This window comes from Argopecten irradians, chromosome 7, assembly GCF_041381155.1.
Source record: "Argopecten irradians isolate NY chromosome 7, Ai_NY, whole genome shotgun sequence".
NCBI lineage: Eukaryota > Metazoa > Mollusca > Bivalvia > Pectinida > Pectinidae > Argopecten > Argopecten irradians.
Window position 1 is genome coordinate 39,009,429 of NC_091140.1, and position 9,185 is coordinate 39,018,613.

The window sequence follows — 9,185 nt, forward strand, 5'->3', positions numbered from 1 at the left end:
AGATATATACAGTGTATATACAGTATATAAGTGATGTCATTTTGTAAGGGTACGATAAACATGTATATATTAAAACAGCAAACATTGAAGAAAAGAAAAGAAAAAAATCTTTGTTTTCATTTGCTTTAATTACAGTTTGTAATTTGGTCAATATGATGTGTAACAGTACTATGTATTGATTATAGGAAAGAGAGAAATTATGATAGATAGAAAGATAAGAAAAGAAAGGGGAAAAAGGAGAAGAAGAAGAGAGAGAGAAAAAAAGGAGAATGTTATTTTAGAACAAATTGGGTAGGATGGTAAAACATAAAGTAAACATGTAAATGCAAAAACATTCTTTTATAAAACTGGAAACAGTATACTGGCTTTGTGAAGGGTTATATACCAGAATACACAGTTATCAGGGGAGATAATTCACTCAAATCTGAGGAATATGTATTTAATTAGAGAAGGGGGGAAACACACACACAAATATGTGACGGCGACTGCGAAAATGTGTACAGATGCGGCAAGCCTCATTCTGAGAAAAAGCCGTCTAAAATCACGAGACATTTTGCTGTATTTTTCTGTGACGTGATCGAAGACTTTTTATTATTTTTTCACGCAATATATTGACTAGCAACACATAAGTCTGGACACCATGAAATGTACAATATAATTAAAGTCAATTTATTACTTTGTTTATCAACTGTAATAAACAACTGTTTGATCTCGTAAATTCTTTTATTCTTCGATCGGCAGATCCAATTATCTTTGCTTCTTGCCGCAACAAACTTGATAACTGCTGTGAAGACATGATGTGTTAAATAAAATACGACACTAAATTAAATGTGTTACTTATTATATTGGTTTATGAATTAATTGTTTTGTTTCAAAATAATAAATGTGCATTGTTGATATACTGGAACCCCAAAGATGACATAAGCTTACGCATATATATAGGGTGACACCCTTATATCCCTACGGCCTAATAGTCCGAAGGCCCGTTAGTCCGAAGGTCCTATAGTCCGAAGGCCCAATAGTCCGAAGGCCCGTTAGTCCGAAAATAAGTAAATATTGCAAGTAATATAGTCGTTAAAATTAACGTATAGTTGTATTTTCACGAAAACATTTTCCTGCACTGCGGATGTGACAAATTCTATTGACGGCAAGTTGCCATTTTTTCATATTGCAAGTTCAAAATTGCACAAAATATAAAAAAAATAATAATAAAAAAGTTGAGATGTTATATTTTATAAGATATCTCACAAGCATACGTTCTATGAATTATCTTACGAATAAATGATGTATATAATCAAATCTTACCGAAAAATGACCTTTATTATAACTGTTAACGTCAATATGTACATGTATTTAACGACTTTTTTTTGCGTTTCCTTCCCCTTTCTTTGACTTTTTTATTCTACCTTTAATGACGGAAATGGTCCGTATAATGATATTTTAGGGGGAACCAATTGCATTGTACATAAAGTGCTTATACTTTTTTTAATATCAGATATGTTTACGTATTTCAAGATTATGCTCTTTTTTAAAATTCGCAATATTTCGTTGTTTATTATCATTTTTCATATTAAATCTATAGAGTCACATACATGTAAGTATACCTCAGCAAATTTACAACAAATCTTTTGCATCGAAAACCGTAATAAACGTTTGTTTTATTTTGAGTACTATTCGCATATAAATTCCAGTTATATTATCGGTTTTCGGATTATTGGGCCTTCAGAAAAACTGGCCTTAGGACTATTGGGCCTTCGGACTAACGGGCCTTAGGACTAATGGGCCTTAGGACTAATGGGCCTCGGACTAACGGGTCTTCGGACTAACGGGCCTTCGGACTATTGGGCCTTCGGACTATTGGGCCGTAGGGATATAAGGCGGTCACCATTTATAGAAGCACAGACCCGAACGCACCCGGTGTTTACGGGAGATCACTCTAGTTAGTTTCTTAGTGGCGTAATGACAACAACACGTACGTTTACATCTCTCTGAATTGTCATAGTGTGTAATCTGCAATGATGATTACTTGATCAATGAAAACCAAGCCCGGTAGGTGAGATACAATGTTATATTAATGAAGGAACGTTCAAACTGAGTTGTTAAAGTAGTATCAAAATTCCTTTCAGGGTAACAAGAAACAATACTAAATAGTGTGTAATCTGCAATGATGATTACTTGATCAATGAAAACCAAGCCCGGTAGGTGAGATACAATGTTATATTAATGAAGGAACGTTCAAACTGAGTTGTTAAAGTAGTATCAAAATTCCTTTCAGGGTAACAAGAAACAATACTAAATAAATCATATAACAAAAAAAACTCAAGTGGTTTCAGTATAGAGTGATTCATCACATTCTTACTACTAACTCATTTTTTGGAGTATATATTTTGTAAATTTTGCACCAAGCTATTGTATCAATGTTCTCAAAAATATTATTCCACTTTTTGGTACCAGATGGTACTATATCTGATTTTATAATGATATTATAAAAAAAATTGGAACCTTTCTTGTCTTTGAGAATAAAGTGTAGATTAATTGGTACATAAGGATAAGAAATCTTATAAATATAGACATCATATGCTGAAAGGAAATGTTTCACTGCGGAAAAAAGACCATGGTATTGTAAATAATTTGTGTTCACTTGATATTTTTGAATAAAATCAGCAAATGAATAGAATTCACCTGCAAATTACTTTCTATTATGTTTTGATTATAATTCAAATACATATCATTAGTTTAATAAGAGATTTAGATAGTAATTAAATTATCTATGTCTCTGGTTTAATTATCACATAGTATCACCTGTGGTAAATGAGAAACTATGTGTTTTTAAATTGGTATTGATCTGAGTAAATTATTATTAAATATTTACGTAAATCGATTTTAATTATCCAGCCACGTGCAATGATTGGTCAAATAATAACTTACGATCACAATCGGTAAAGTGTTTGAAAGACTACTGTGCAATAGTCAAGCGTACTTATTACTAATGCAAAACACCGATTGCTAGACATATGTTTACCGCATCAAAATAGATGACACATCTATTGAAATGAGATGATTGACGTACAATACTTCATAAATATCTGAAATAAGATCAATATATCTCATACATTAGAGAATTTCAATTCCATTGGCGTTACACGTATGAACAAGAACTGCCTAAATCGTTCGATCTCGCAACCAGGGCTTACGAAAGAACGTTGCATTACTTTTGGTTTCGATCAGGTCAACTGCCAGTCACAAGTATGCAAATGATGGCTATTAACACTCCCCTAGCACAGGGATCTGAGAATTAGTTACAGATTATATATAAAAATGGACCCACCAGAGTGTCCTAAGACCATTTTTAGACAACCGATAAAAATCATACTCTGCATGGTACTATATACGAGAAGGGTGGCAAGACTTATAGACTCCAAATTTCTAACCCGCCTACCTTTAACGGCTATAAAAATACATTTCTAGTACATCGTCATAAAAACGGTTACTACCGTTGGAAAGAGCGATAATTTTCCTTTCAAAATCATCCTACATATCTATACAAAGTGCCGTCATTATGACAATATAAGCCCCATTATGACAAACACCTTGAACGGCAGCTAATTAATATTCACGGTGGCAAATCCGAATAAAATATGCATGAGCTAGGCCTATGCTTCAATCTTCCCTTTTTCGATGTGTCTCTGCTGCGTAGCTGACGCCACAGATAAACTACGATGCGTCCCGAGAAGAGAGCCTTTATATAGCCAGCCAATGAGATTGAAGCATCGGCCTAGCTCATGCATATTTTATCCATATTTTTTCAACTTACAATAAGCAATAAGCCTAAATGCCATACTCGATCAAAAATTGTTATATTTAGGAAAAGGAGAAGAATATTACCTGGTGAAAAATGGACTTTCAATGATAAATCTATAGAAATTGTTGATAAGTTTTGTTACCTGGGTTTGGTTTTTAATTTTAATGGAAGATTTGCTGTAGCACAAGATACATTAGCGTCTCAAGGCAGGAAAGCATACTTTCAATTAAAAAGAAAAATGAAAAACTTTAGTCTTAACACAGAAACAAAAATATCCTTATTTGATGCATATGTTACATGCATATTAAATTATGGTTGTGAAGTGTGGGGGCAAGATGTTTCGCCCCAAGTTGAAAAAATTCACCTCCTTTTCCTTAAAGACATACTTAATGTAAGAAACACAGTCAATACATCTATGGTGTTTTTCATAACGGGTAGATATTCATTGTATGTTCAACGTAAGACAGCTGTTATGAAATATTGGTTAAAACTATTGAAAACAAACAATTGCATTCTGAAATCTTGTTATGATGCACTAGTCGAATTGAATAGCAGAAAACCTAATTGTAAAACGAATTGGGTCTATCATATTAAGCACGAACTTTGTAGTTTGGGATTTGGATATGTTTGGAAAAATCAATGTGTTTTTAAATGAAAATCATTTTTTGCAAATATACCACCAACGTATTAATGATGTTCTTGTTCAAGAATTATATAGTGCGTTTGATGTATCTCCTAAATGTTATTTGTATAAACATATTGTTGATAATTTTTGTACACAGTTCTATTTAATTAAGCCTGTAAATCATAAATTCAAGAAGTTTTTAAGCCAATTCCGTATGCAATGTCATAGTCTTAATATCGAATCCGGACGTTATAATAATATTCCTAGAAATCAAAGGACTTGTTCATTATGTGATAAAAATGACGTCGAAGATGAAGTACATTTTGTTCTTCTCTGTCCGGCATATTCTGAATTAAGAGAAAAATACATTAACAGATATTTTTATCATAGTCCAAGCGTGCATAAGTTTATAGAATTATTCTCTAGTAAAGATGTTAAAATTTTGAATATGTTGGGTAACTTTTTGTTTCGTGCAACAGAGAAAAGAAAAACTCTGCTCAAAATTGATTAAATGATAAAATTGCTTTTAATTTGCCGTCAGCATCAACGTAGGTTCTGTTGTGATCACGTCTTGTATACATATGTAGCTTATTAGTATATTGAAATACTGAAATATTGTCCTCCGCCATCTTATACTTGTATACATTGTATGTCATATTATAATGATAATGATTGTACTGTTCCCTATATGCTTGTTATGCATTTGGATGAAATAAAAAAAAACTTGAAACTTGAAAACATCTCTCTGAATTGTCATAGTGTGTAATCTGCAATGATGATTACTTGATCAATGGAAACCAAGCCCGGTAGTTGAGATACAATGTTATATTAATGAAGGAACGTTCAAACTGAGTTGTTAAAGTAGTATCAAAATTCCTTTCAGGGTAACAAGAAACAATACTAAATAAATCATATAACAAAAAAAACCTCAAGTGGTTTCAGTATAGAGTGATTCATCACATTCTTACAACTAACTCATTTTTTGGAGTATATATTAAATAAATCATATAACAAAAAAAACCTCAAGTGGTTTCAGTATAGAGTGATTCATCACATTCTTACAACTAACTCATTTTTTGGAGTATATATTTTGTAAATTTTGCACCAAGCTATTGTATCAATGTTCTCAAAAATATTATTCCATTTTTTGGTACCAGATGGTACTATATCTGATTTTATAATGATATTATAAAAAGTGTAGAACCTTTCTTGTCTTTGAGAATGAAGTGTAGATTAATTGGTACATAAGGATAAGAAATCTTATAAATAGAGACATCATATGCTGAAAGGAAATGTTTCACTGCGGAAAAAAGACCACGATGTTGTAAATAATTTGTGTTCACTTGATATTTTTGAATAAAATCAGCAAATGAATATAATTCACTTGCAAATTACTTTCTATTATGTTTTGATTATAATTCAAATACATATCATTAGTTTAATCAGAGATTTAGATAGTAATTAAATCATCTATGTCTCTGATTTAATTATCACATAGTATCACCTGAGGTAAATGAGAAACTATGTGTTTTTAAATTGGTATTGATCTGAGTAAATTATTATTAAATATTTACGTAAATCGATTTTAATTATCCAGCCACGTGCAATGATTGGTCAAATAATAACTTACGATCACAATCGGTAAAGTGTTTGAAAGACTACTGTGCAATAGTCAAGCGTACTTATTACTAATGCAAAACACCGATTGCTAGACATATGTTTACCGCAACAAAATAGATGACACATCTATTGAAATGAGATGATTGACGTACAATACTTCATAAATATCTGAAATAAGATCAATATATCTCATACATTAGAGAATTTCAATTCCATTGGCGTTACACGTATGAACAAGAACTGCCTAAATCGTTCGATCTCGCCACCAGGGCTTACGAAAGAACATTGCATTACTTTTGGTTTCGATCACGTCAACTGCCATTAACACTCCCCTAGCACAGGGATCTGAGAATTAGTTACAGATTATATAATAATGGACCCACCAGAGTGTCCTAAGACCATTTTTAGACATTTTAGAGCTCTAGATAAAAAAGCCCGATAAAAATCATACTCTACATGGTACTATATACGAGAAGGGTGGCAAGACTTATAGACTCCAAATTTCTAACCCGCCTACCTTTAGCGGATATAAAAACACATTTCTAGTACATCGTCATAAAAACGGTTACTACCGTTAGAAAGAGCGATAATTTTCCTTTCAAAATCATCCTACACATCTATACAAAGTGCCGTCATTAAGACGATATAAGCCTCATTATGACAAACACCGTGAACGGCAGCTACTTAATATTCACGATGACAAATCCGAATAAAATATGCATGAGCTAGGCCTATGCTTCAATCTTCCCTTTTTCGATGTGTCTCTGCTGCGTAGCTGACGCCACAGATAAACTACGATGCGTCCCGAGAAGAGAGCCTTTATATAGCCAGCCAATGAGATTGAAGCATAGGCCTAGCTCATGCATATTTTATCCATATTTTTTTTTCAACTTATACAATAAGCCTAAATGCCATACTCGATCAAAAATTGTTATATTTAGGAAAAGGAGAAGAATATTACCTGGTGAAAAATGGACTTTCAATGATAAATCTATAGAAATTGTTGATAAGTTTTGTTACCTGGGTTTGGTTTTTAATTTTAATGGAAGATTTGCTGTAGCACAAGATACATTAGCGTCTCAAGGCAGGAAAGCATACTTTCAATTAAAAAGAAAAATGAAAAACTTTGGTCTGAACACCGAAACAAAAATATCCTTATTTGATGCATATGTTACATGCATATTAAATTATGGTTGTGAAGTGTGGGGGCAAGATGTTTCGCCCCAAGTTGAAAAAATTCACCTCCTTTTCCTTAAAGACATACTTAATGTTAGAAAAACAGTCAATACATCTATGGTGTTTTTCGAAACGGGTAGATATTCATTGTATGTTCAACGTAAGACAGCTGTTATGAAATATTGGTTAAAACTATTGAAAACAAACAATTGCATTCTGAAATCTTGTTATGATGCACTAGTCGAATTGAATAGCAGAAAACCTAATTGTAAAACGAATTGGGTCTATCATATTAAGCACGAACTTTGTAGTTTGGGATTTGGATATGTTTGGAAAAATCAATGTGTTTTAAATGAAAATCATTTTTTTGCAAATATACCACCAACGTATTAATGATGTTTTTGTTCAAGAATTATATAGTGCGTTTGATGTATCTCCTAAATGTTATTTGTATAAACATATTGTTGATACTTTTTGTACACAGTTCTATTTAATTAAGCCTGTAAATCATAAATTCAAGAAGTTTTTAAGCCAATTCCGTATGCAATGTCATAGTCTTAATATCGAATCCGGACGTTATAATAATATTCCTAGAAATCAAAGGACTTGTTCATTATGTGATAAAAATGACGTCGAAGATGAAGTACATTTTGTTCTTCTCTGTCCGGCATATTCTGAATTAAGAGAAAAATACATTAACAGATATTTTTATCATAGACCAAGCGTGCATAAGTTTACAGAATTATTGTCTAGTAAAGATGTTAAAATTTTGAATATGTTGGGTAATTTTTTGTTTCGTGCAACAGAGAAAAGAAAAACTCTGCTCACAATTAATTAAATGATAAAATTGCTTTTATTTGCCGTCAGCATCAACGTGGGTTCTGTTGTGATCACGTCTTGTATACATATGTAGCTTATTAGTATATTGAAATGCTGAAATATTGTCCTCCGCCATCTTATACTTGTATACATTGTACATGTATGTCATATTATAATGATAATAATTGTACTGTTCCCTATATGCTTGTTATGCATTAGGATGAAATAAAAAAAACTTGAAAACTTGAAAACCAAGTAAGTTGATTTACCTGAAATGAGCCCCTGAGATTTACCTGTGATCTTGCACTGAGAACAATTCTGAGATAGACTATAACTCCCTATCAACACACCTTAACCCCTATGAAAACATCCCACCCTACCCAGAGTTGGTGTTCGGGGAAGATCCCGTTGGGACTATGAAAACTAGCCGTAAAACGGAATAGCGGTGTGATTGTATTTCTGAAACGACAAATACAAAGACAAATAAGTACCCGTAATAGCGGGATGTTCGTAATTTAGTGTATATGCTATACATGTGTATGTTTGGAATAAACTTTTGGAAAATAAAATAAAGACAAAATAATAGAATATTTTCAAGCTTGATGAAATAACAAAAAAAAAAATGAATATGAAATAGAAAGAAATGATATGCCGACGTTAAGGGTTGAACCCGGGCCGGCAGTATACGACGCCCAGATCTTACCACGACAGCACTTGTACAACTCGCTAAAGTTATAAGTATTCTCTTGTGGTTGTGTGGTTGTGTGTAGAAAAATGTTATCTTGTCAGGTTAATTTTTACAGCATCTTAAAATAAATTGCCCAATTATCCATCAAAGAGAAGTTCCTTTCCTCTGCCTATATCTTAGTCTATATTGGGATTTTAACCTACTAACGTGCTAAATACTATAAGACTCTTTCATATATGGATATGAAGGATAGGGATATTCTACCCGAGGATCACAAAATGTTGCAAAACCATAGGCTTGCCGAGGGTTTTGCAATATATTGTGATCCCGAGGGTAGAATATCCCTATCCTTCATATCCACTTATGAAAGACTATTTTTCTTTCATACCTCGAAGTTTTATTGCAATTTTACAACTGTAATATCTTGCCATTTTGAGATAAATTCCAATAAATCC